Raw genomic sequence first — 11,529 nt, 5'->3', positions numbered from 1 at the left:
TAACTTAAGCATCGGAGCCTCTTGCAGGTACCACCACCCTCCGGTGACGAAGGATCAGCAGCATCTCCAACTCCACCAGGTCGGACACAGCTCCACCGACCAACACAGAAGATCTCGTTCGAGATCGACCTTCAATTTCAGGTAATCCTCGGAACAATACACATATCAAATTCTCTAGTCATTAATTTGCTAAATTCAACACACAATGATTCATTTGCCGAGCCAAAGACAATATCATCTACACAGACTTGAACTAGAATGAAATGGTCATTATATTCTTTAATAAATAGAGTTGTATCTGCAGTACTGATGCCAGGGCATTTTGGCCAGTTTCACTGACCCTTTCTTTATTGTTTTTAGGGTAGTTTCATGCATTTTCTTAGGGAATAAGTAAGTTTTGAGTAGAATTTCACTTACATCTTGATTCAAGCATACATTGTGCACTTTACATGATTTCATGAGGATTTTGCATGAATTTAATGACAAATTGGATGATGCATTTCCCATGACTGGGACTAGAGCTTTGATGCACTTTATTGCTTGATTTCAGGACAAAGGAAGCAAGGAAGAACCACATTAGCAGCCACGTTAGTCTAACTAACGTGACTTCTAACGTGGAATGGGAGCTAACTTGCAAAGTTAATGAGAAAAATAATCGCCAATAACGCCCTCGAAGCCATAATAGCCCACGTTAAGAGTCACGTTAACTAACTTAACGTGAACTCTAACGTGGAAGAAAGAAATGAAGCCAACGTTAGTGACACTTACCTTTGTCACTAACATTGGACCAAGCTCACAATTGGCCACGTTAAGAGGCACGTTAACTCAATTAACGTGGACTCTAACATTGAGAAGCAAAAGAGAAGCCAACGTTAGTGACACTTACCTTTGTCACTAACGTTGAGCTAAGCCACAATAAGCCACGTTAACTCCCACGTTAACTTAGTTAACATGGAAGCTAACGTGAAGGGAGCAAGAATCGCCAACGTTAGTGACACTCACCTTTGTCACTAACGTTGGAATGAGCCAATGTGAGCAACGTTAACTCCCACGTTAACTTAGTTAACGTGGAAGCTAACGTGGATAAGGGAATGATGAGCTAACATTAGTGACACTCACCTTTGTCACTAATGTTGGAAATGGCTATCATTGCTACGTTAGAAGCCACGTTAACCTAGTTAACATGGACTCTAACGTGGGAAGTAGGGGCACATTGGAACGTTAGTGACAAAGGTAAGTGTCACTAATGTTCTCGAAGGATTGGCAAGCTTACGTTAAGCGCCATGTTAACCTAGTTAGCGTGGACTCTAACGTAGAGGGAAGGGAAGACTCTCAACGTTATTGGGGAAGGTGAGTCCCAATAATGTGTGCGAAGGACCAAGAGGCAACGTTAGTGGTCACGTTAATGCCACTAACGTTGAAGTTAACGTGGACCATCCCTGGGTGAGGAACGTTAGTGAAAAAGGTGATTGTCACTAACGTTCTCGAACCCACACTCTCACTTAACGTTAACGCCACTAACGTCCTGAGCTAAACACCCTGCCTACTTCACACTTTCTCTCTGCAAGTAAAGCTAAGCCCACTGCAGAAGATAACTACTTCAAACTCAAGATCCAAAGGCCCATATCCAAGACTTGAAGAACCAACTAGAAGATCAGAAGAGTAGTATATATAGGGGTAGTTTTGAATTAGGAAAGGAGCTTTTTCGGGGGGACATGGAAATTGGGAACTACTCTCTGTATAATTTACTTTCTCTGCGCTTCTAGTTCTAATTTTCATGATGTATTCTCCATCTTTGTTTTCTATTTCCAGAGCTATGAACAACTAAACCCCTTTCATTGGGTTAGGGAGCTCTGTTGTAATTTGATGGATCAATACTAGTTTTCATTACTCTTCTTCTATCTTTTCTCTTGATTTTACTAGAAAGCTTTCAATCTTCATCCAATTGGGTAGTTATCTTGGAAAAGAAGCTATTCATACTTGGATCTCTTCTGAACCTTAGAAGAGGAATGAAGAGATCATGCTAGAAATGCTTTCTCATGTTGGACCAAATTGGGGTTGGTTGGATATGGTGACTATAATCCTACTAACACTTGATTTGGGAATGCATGTGGTATAATCAGTGACCATACTTCATCTCTTCTCATGAGAATTGACCAAGGAATTGGCTATTGATCAAGATTTGAGAGATTGAATTGCCAAGGAATTGGAATTTGATCACTTAAGATTGCCAAGGAGATCAATGAATGCATTGATTGAGGAAGAGATGAAAATTAATTTGATTCGGAGAATGCAACATCTCCTAAGCCCAATGAATCCCCATCTCTAATCTTACCCATTCTCTTTAATTTCTGCAATTTACTTTTATGAGCATCTTCCCCATTCCCATTTAAATTCTGCAATTTACCTTTCGCCATTTACTTTCAGCTCTTTACTTTCGGCATTTACATTTTCTGCTATTTACTTTCTCGCCATTTAATTTCCTGCAACACTCAAACCAAATTCTGCTTCGCTCAACTAGAAAATTCCTCTAATCAAAGTTGCTTGACCAATCAATCCCTGTGGGATTCGACCTCACTCTATTGTGAATTTTTACTTGACGACAATTCGGTACACTTGCCGAAGGAAAATTGTTGAGAGACAAGTTTCCGTGTGCATCAAGTACCTCTTTGAAAACCATTTTTCAATAAGAAAAAACTAAGTCTTTCATTCAAGCTCTAAGAGCTTGTCTCAAATCATAAAGTGCTTTTGAGAGTTTAAAAACATGGTTTAGGAAAACTTTGTTTTCAAAATTAGGAGGTTGAGCCACCTATACTTCTCTATCATCGATACCATTTAAGAAGACACATTTAACATTAATTTGAAAATGTTTAAACCCTTGGTGAGTGGCATAGGAAAGTAACAATCTTATGGCCTCCATTCTTGCAACTGGAGCAAAAGACTTGTCATAGTCAATTCCCTCCTCTTAGTCATATCCTTGAGCCACAAGTCTTGCTTTGTTCCTTGCTATGCTACCATTCTTTCCCAACTTGTTTAAAAAAATCCACTTTGTTCCCATCACCTTTTTCCCATTGAAGCTTAGTACTAATATCCATACGTCATTTTTCTTAAATTGAATCAGCTCCTCTTTCATTTCTTTGACCCATGATGGATCTTTAAGAGCTTCATTCACATTTTATGGTTTGATTTGAGAAATGAAGGCAAGATTAATTTGTTCCATCCTCTTTCTATTCGAGGATCTAGAGGTGACACCTTGTAACAAATATCCAATGATGAAATCTTGTGGATAATTCTTCAAGAATTTCCATTCTCTTGGTTTGGGAGTCTTAGGATCGGATTCAAATGGAGTTTGATTTGATTGGCTCTCCTTTCCAGGATTTTCTACAGTAGCAGAAGGTGAAACGAGTTTATCTCCTATAGAGTGGTCTGCAATATCAGAATCAGGGACAGCTTGCATGGATTCCAATTTATCTTGAATTTTGGCTTCATTTTGGTTCTTTTTAACATGATTTCTTACATCATTATCTTCAACAACACTTTGAATAGAATTAGAATCACAGAAAATGACGTGTATGATTTTCTCAATGGTTCTAGAGTCTTTAAGGTATACGTTATAGGCCTTGTTAGAGGTTGAATATCCTACAAAAGTACATTCATATGACTTTGGATCAAACTTTCCAAGATTGTCTTTTGTATTCAAAATAAAATATTTATATCCAAATACATAGAAGTATTCAAGGTTTGGAGGAGTTTTTTTTCATAGCTCAAAAGGTGTTTTCTTTAAAAACTTTCTAATGATTGTTCTATTCAAAATATAGCAAGTTGTATTTACAGCTTCAGCCCAAAGAAATTTAGGTACTTCATTTTTACAAAGCATGGCTCTAGCCATTTCTTGAAGGCTTATATTTCTCCTTTCTACAACACCATTATATTGAGGTGTTTTAGGACAGGAAAAATTGCGTAAAATACCTAATTCATTACAAAATGATTCAAAACTTTGGTTTTTAAATTCTTTTTTGTGATCACTTCTAATAAAAGCAATTTTTAAGTCTTTTTCATTTTGAATCTTTGTGCACAAAATATTGAAGGCTGAAAAAGCATCATTCTTGTGAGCTAAGAAGAGAATTCAACCAAATCTAGTATAGTCATCAATCACAACTAGGCCATAATGTTTACCTCCTAGGCTTTGAGTTCTAGTAGTACCAAAAAGAACAATGTGTAGCAACTCCAAAGGTCTCTTAGTTAAAACGTCTTCCTTTGATTTGAAAGAACTTTTGTTTTGTTTATCCATTTGGCAAGCTTCACAAGTGATGTCTTTGTCAAATTTAATTTTAGGAAGAATTCTAACTAAGTCCCTTTTTATTAGCTTAGAGATTTGAAACATGCTTGCATGTTCCAATCTGTTGTGCTATAACCACTTTTCTAAATCTATGGAGGTGAAGCATGTTACATTTTATTCTCTAAGTTCCTCTAAAGTGAGACTATACACATTATTACACCTTCTTGCAACAAACAAAATATCACCAAAATTTTCATTTACAACTTAGCATTCTAACCTTTTGAAAGTAACAAAATAATCCAAATCACAAAGTTGATTAATACTTAGAAGATTGTGCTTTAATCCATCAACCAAGAATACAATATTTATGAAAGTTGAAAAATCCTTACCCACTATACCTACTGCAATGATTGCCGTTTCCATCATCATCGAAAGTTATGAATACCCCATCATACTTGTTGAGTTTGACGAAGAATATAAATTGTCCGGTCATGTGCCTTGAGCATCTACTATCCAAGTACCGCATATCCTTTTTCTTCTTGGATGCATGGAAAATATGCACAATATTTTAGGGAACCTTAAGTATCCAAATCAATTTGGATCCTTTGATGTTAAACTATTTTAGTTGTCCAAGAGCATTGAAATTTCTAACAACCTTCTACACTTTATTTCCAAATTTCCTTTCAACAATAAAGCAATGAAGGGATAAATGGTCATTCTTTTTGCAAGTTTGACAATGAATCCCCTTTAATGATTTTTGCAAGTGATAAGAGGTTTAAACTCTTATAGTTTTAGAGGTTGAAGCTTCAGTTTTAGCATAAGGTTTTCCAAAAACAGCTTTCTTTTTTTCAAAATAACCCAATCCAGATTTTTAAAAAAGAGGTTTTTGACTACCTAGTAATTTGTCTAAGTTTCCAGAACTTTGAGCGAATTTTGCTATGTCTTGGTTCAAGCATTTAATCATTTTATGTAACCTTTCATTTTTATCAATTCAGTCTATTAAATCAATTCAGTATATTAAAGCAATAACCGGGTGCTTCCATTTGAATTCTTTATTTTCTAATTAAAGATGTTTATTTTCTTCAATTAACTCAACAAAACTTTCAGTTTTCTTTAGTTTTTCTTTAAGGAATGCATTTTCAGCTTTTAAGGAATCAACTTAAACATCACATTTATAGCATCTATCCAAAACATGTCTAACATGACAGTTAAATCATTAATCATTTAATATAATTCTTTATTATTTAGGATAGGATAGTTTACCTCTTCCACTTGATCTTGATCAGTGATGAACGGATATTTTATACCACGAATGTCGCCATCATTCTAGCTTATACCACAAAGATTCTGATTAAGAGATCTAAGAGATACTCATTCAATCTAATCTAGAACGGAAGCGGTTGTTAGGCACGCGTTCATAGGGAATGATGATGATTGTCACGTTCATCACATTCAGGTTGAATTGCGAATGAATATCTTAGAAGCGAAATAAGATGAATTGAATAGAAAACAGTAGTACTTTGCATTAATCTTTGAGGAAACTCTACCGTTGAAAATACATAAGTGAAAGGTTTATGCATGGCCGAATGGCCAGCCCCCAAAACGAGATCACAGGATCAAAATACAATCCAGGATCCAGGATGTCTAATACAATAGTAAGAGGTCCTATTTATAATAAACTAGCTACTAGGGTTTACAGAAGTAAGTAATTGATGCATAAATCCACTTCCGGGGCCCACTTGGTGTGTGCTTGGGCTGAGCTTTAACTTTCCACGTACAGAGGCCATTTGTGGAGTTGAACGCCAGGTTTTGATCCATTTCTGGCATTCAACTCTGGTTTTTGATCCCTTTCTGGCGCTGAACACTAGAATTGGGCAGAGAGCTGGCGTTGAATGCCAGTTTGCGTCGTCTAAACTTGGGCAAAGTATAGACTATTATATATTGCTGGAAAGCCCTGGATATCTACTTTCCAACGCAATTGGAAGCGTGCCATTTCAATTTCTGTAGCTCTAGAAAATCCATTTTGAGTGCAGGGAGGTCAGAATCCAACAGCATCAGCAGTCCTTCTTCAACCTCTGAATCTGATTTTTGCTCAAGTCCCTCAATTTCAGTCAGAAAATACCTGAAATCACAGAAAAACACCCAAACTCATAGTAAAGTCCAGAAATGTGAATTTAACATAAAAACTAATGAAAACATCCCTAAAAGTAACTAGATCCTACTAAAAACATACTAAAAATAATGCCAAAAAGCGTATAAATTATCCGCTCATCACAACACCAAACTTAAATTGTTGCTTGTCCCCAAGCAACTGAAAATCAAATAGGACTTGTAGCTTTTTGCCTCTTGAATAGTTTTGGCATCTCACTTTATCCATTGAGGTTCAGAATGATTGGCATCTATAGGAACTTAGAGTTCAGATAGTGTTATTGATTCTCCTAGTTCAGTATGATGATTCTTGAACACAGCTTCTTTATGAGTCTTGGCCGTGGCCCTAAGCACTTTGTTTTCCAGTATTACCACCGGATACATAAATGCCACAGACACATAATTGGGTGAACCTTTTCAGATTGTGACTCAGCTTTGCTAAAGTCCCCAATTAGAGGTGTCCAGGGTTCTTAAGCACACTCTTTTTTTTTTTTTTTGCTTTGGACCTTGACTTTAACTGCTCAGTCTCAAGTTTTCACTTGACACCTTCACGCCACAAGCACATGGTTAGGGACAGCTTGGTTTAGCCGCTTAGGCCAGGATTTTATTCCTTTAGGCCCTCCTATCCACTGATGCTCAAAGCCTTGGGATCCTTTTTATTTGCCCTTGCCTTTTGGTTTTAAGGGTTATTGGCTTTTTGCTCTTGCCTCTTGGTTTTAAGAGCTTTTGGCTTTTTCTGCTTGCTTTTTCTTTTTCTTTCTATTTTTTTTCGCCTATTTTATTATTATTTTTTTTCTGCAAGCTTTGTTCTTTGCTGCTTTTTCTTACTTCAAGTATCATTTTTATGATTTTTCAGATTATCAAATAACATGTCTCCTAGTCATCATTCTTTCAAGAGCCAACATATTTAACATTCTTAAACAACAACTTCAAAAGACATATGCACTGTTCAAGCATACATTTAGAAAACAAGAAGCATTGTCACCACATCAATATAATTAAACTAAGTTCAAGGATAAATTCGAAACTCATGTACTTCTTGTTCTTTTGAATTAAAACATTTTTCATTTAAGAGAGGTGATGGATTCATAGAACATTCATAACTTTAAGACAAAGTTACTAACTACTAATGATCATGTAATAAAGACACAAACATAGATAAGCACATAGCATAGAAAACGAAAAACAGAAGAAATAAGAACAAGGAATGAGTCCACCTTAGTGATGGTGGCGTTTCCTTCTTGAGGAACCAATGATGTCCTTGAGCTCTTCTATGTCTCTTCCATGCCTTTGTTGCTCCTCCCTCATTGTTTTTTGATCTTCTCTTATTTTATGAAGGAATATGGAGTGTTCTTGATGTTCCACCCTTAGTTGTCCCATATTGGAACTTAATTCTTCTAGGGAGGTGTTGGTTTGCTCCCAAAAGTTCTGTGGAGGAAGGTGCATCCCTTGAGGTATCTCAGGGATCTCTTGATGGTGAGCTTCCTCATATGTTTCTTGAGCTCCATGAGTGGGCTCTCTTGTTTGCTCCATCCTTTTCTTAGTGATGGGCTTTAGAGATGAATCTTTCCATCTCCCATGGCTCAGAGGCGAAAGCACTTGCCTTCCCTTTCCTCTTTGAGGTTTCTCTGGCCTTAGGTGCCATTAATGGTTATGAAAAAACAAAAAGCTTATGCTTTTACCACACCAAACTTAGAATGTTGCTCGCCCTCGAGCAAAAGAAGAAAGAATAGAAGAAGAAGAAGAAGATATGGAGGAGATGGAGGGATGTGTGTATGGATGTGAGTGGTAAATGGAAAACAGAAGGGATGATCATGAATGGAGAGAGAGGGTGAGGTGGGTGGGGATCCTGTGGGGTCCACAGATCCTGAGATGATCCTGTGGTGTCCACAGATCTTGAGGTGATCCTGTGGTGTCCACAAATCTGGAGGTGTCAAGGATTTACATCCTTGCACCCATTAGGCATGTAAAAATGCCCTTGTACACAACTCTGGGCGTTCAACGCCAGGTTGGTGCCCATTTTAGGCCTTCAACACCCAATTACTGGCCATTTCTTGCGTTGAACGCCAGAACCATGCTTGTTTTGGGCGTTCAGTGCCAGGATGCTGCCCATTTTGGGCGTTCAGCGCCAGAACCATGCTCTGTTCTGGCGTTGAACGCCAGACAGGTGCTTCCTCCAGGGTGTGATTTTTCTTCTGCTATTTTTGATTCCGTTTTCAATTTTTATATTTACTTTGTGACTCCACATGATCATGAACCTATAAAGACATATAACTAAGAAAAATATAGTTAGATAAATAAAAATTGGGTTGCCTCCCAACAAGCGCTTCTTTAATGTCAATAGCTTGACAGTGGGCTCTCATGGAGCCTCACAGATGTTCAGAGCATTGTTGAGACTCTCCAACACCAAACTTAGAGTTTGGATATGGGAGTTCAACACCAAACTTAGAGTTTGGTTGTGGCCTCCCAACACCAAACTTAGAGTTTAACTGTGGGGGCTTTGATTGACTCTGCTTTGAGAGAAGCTTTTTATGCTTCCTCTCCATGGATGCAGAGAGAGATCCTTGAGTTGTAAACACAAGGTTGTCCTCATTTAATTGAAGGATCGATTCTCCTCTGTCCACGTCAATCACAGCTCTTGCTGTGGCCAGGAAAGGTCTTCCTAGGATGATGGATTCATCCTCTTCCTTTCCAGTATCCAAGACTATGAAATCAGCAGGGATGTAAAGGCCTTCAACCTTTACTAACACGTCCTCTACTTGTCCATAAGCCTGTTTTCTTGAATTGTCTGCCATCTCTAATGAGGTTTTAGCAGCTTGCACCCCATAGATTCCCAGTTTCTCTATTACAGAGAGGGGCATGAGGTTTATCCCTGAACCAAGGTCACATAAAGCCTTAAAGATCATGGTGCCTATAGTACAATGTATTATGAACTTTCCAGGATCCTGTCTCTTCTGAGGCAATGTCAGTTGATCCAGATCACTTAGTTCATTGATGAACAAGGGAGGTTCAACTTCCTAAGTATCAATGCCAAATAATTTGGCATTTAGCTTCATGATTGCACCAAGAAACTTGGCAGTTTGCTCTTCAGTAACATCCTCATTCTCTTCAGAAGAGGAATACTCATCAGAGCTCATGAATGGCATAAGGAGGTTCAATGGAATCTCTATGGTCTCTAGATGAGTCTCAGATTCCTTTGGTTCCTCAGAGGGAAGCTCCTTATTGATCACTGGACGTCCCAGGAGGTCTTCCTCCTTGGGATTCACGTCCTCCTCTCCCTCATTGGGTTCGGCCATTTTGGTTATGTCAATGGCCTTGCACTCTCCTTTTGGATTTTCTTCTGTATTGCTTGGGAGAGTGCTAGGAGGGATTTCAGTGATCCTTTTACTCAGTTGGCCCACTTGTGCTTCCAAATTTCTAATGGAAGATCTTGTTTCATTCATTAAACTCACAGTGGCCTTAGATAGATCAGAGACTAAATTTGCTAAGCTAGATGGATTCTGCTCAGAATTCTCTGTCTGTTGCTGAGTGGATGATGGAAAAGGCTTGCTATTGCTAAACCTGTTTCTTCCACCATTATTAAAGCCTTGTTGAGGCTTTTGATCCTTCCATGAGAAATTTGGATGATTTCTCCATGATGGATTATAGGTGTTTCCATAAGGTTCACCCATGTAATTTACCTCTGCTATTGCAGGGTTCTCAGGATCAAAAGCTTCTTCTTCAGGAGAAGCCTCTTGAGTACTGTTGGATGCAGCTTGCATTCCATTCAGACTCTGGGAAATCATATTGACTTGCTGAGTCAATATTTTTTTCTGAGCCAATATGGCATTCAGAGTATCAATCTCAAGAACTCCCTTCTTCATAAGCGTCTCATTATTCACAGGATTCCTTTCAGAAGTGTACATGAACTGGTTATTTGCAACCATGTCAATGAGTTCTTGAGCTTCTGCAGGCGTTTTCTTCAGGTGAATGGATCCACCTGCAGAGGTATCCAATGACATCTTAGATAACTCAGACAGACCATCATAGAATATATCCAGGATGGTCCATTCTGAAAGCATGTCAGAAGGACACTTTTTGGTCAGTTCTTTGTATCTCTCCCAAGCTTCATAGAGGAATTCACCTTCTTTCTGTCTGAAGGTTTGAACATCCACTCTAAGCTTTCTCAGCTTTTGAGGAGGAAAGAACATGACTAAGAAAGCCTTGACCAGCTTATCCTAAGAGTTCAGGCTATCCTTGGGTTGAGAATCCAACCACACTCTAACTCTGTCTCTTACAACAAAAGGGAAAAGCATGAGCCTGTAGACTTCAGGATCTACTCCATTAGTCTTAACAGCATCACAGATCTGCAAGAATTCAGTTAAGAACTGAAAAGGATCTTCAGATGGAAGTCCATGAAACTTGCAGTTTTGCTGCATCAGAGTAACTAATTGAGGTTTCAGCTCAAAGTTGTTTGCTCCAATGGTAGGAATGGAGATGCTTCTTCCATGTAAATTGGAATTTGGTGCAGTAAAGTCACCAAGCATTCTCCTTGCATTGTTGTTGGGTTCGGCTGCCATCTCCTTTACTTGTTCGAAATTTTCAATCAAGTTGTCTCTGGATTGTTGTAATTTAGCTTCTCTTAATTTCCTCTTCAAAGTCCTTTCAGGTTCTGAATCAGCTTCAACAAGAATGCCTTTTTCTCTGTCCCTGCTCATAAGAAAGAGAAGAGAAAAAGAAAAGAAGAGGAATCCTATATGTCACAGTAAAGAGGTTCCTTATTGTTAGTAGAAGAAAAGAAGAAGAGAAAAATCTGAACTCAGAAAGAGAGAGAGAAGGTTCGGATTTTTGGTGGGTGAGGCAGAGATGTTAGTAGATGAATAAATAAATAGAATAAGATGAGAGAGGGGAAATTTCGAAAATAATTTTTGAAAAAGAGTTAGTGATTTTTGAAAATAGTTTTTGAAAAAGGTTAGTAATTTTCGAAAATTAAGATTTAAAAATTAAAATAATTAGTTAATTAAAAAGAAATTTTTGAAAAAGGGGGAAGATATTTTCAAAAATTAGAGAGAGAGAGAGTTAGTTAGGTAGTTTTGAAAAAGATGAGAAACAACAAAAAGTTA

General features: G+C 37.9%; 1 non-coding gene across 1 annotated transcript; it reads left to right on the top strand.

Moving 5' to 3' along the window:
- Nucleotides 1-10,482: 10,482 nt before the first annotated feature.
- Nucleotides 10,483-10,590, top strand: LOC148567476 (small nucleolar RNA R71). Its single transcript, XR_015882976.1, has one exon. It is a non-coding gene; the product is annotated as a small nucleolar RNA R71 (small nucleolar RNA).
- Nucleotides 10,591-11,529: the final 939 nt, after the last annotated feature.

Source organism: Arachis ipaensis, chromosome B4 (assembly GCF_059453495.1).
Source record: "Arachis ipaensis isolate K30076 ecotype BB chromosome B4, ASM5945349v1, whole genome shotgun sequence".
Taxonomy (NCBI): domain Eukaryota; kingdom Viridiplantae; phylum Streptophyta; class Magnoliopsida; order Fabales; family Fabaceae; genus Arachis; species Arachis ipaensis.
This window is presented reverse-complemented; position numbering and strand designations above follow the sequence as displayed.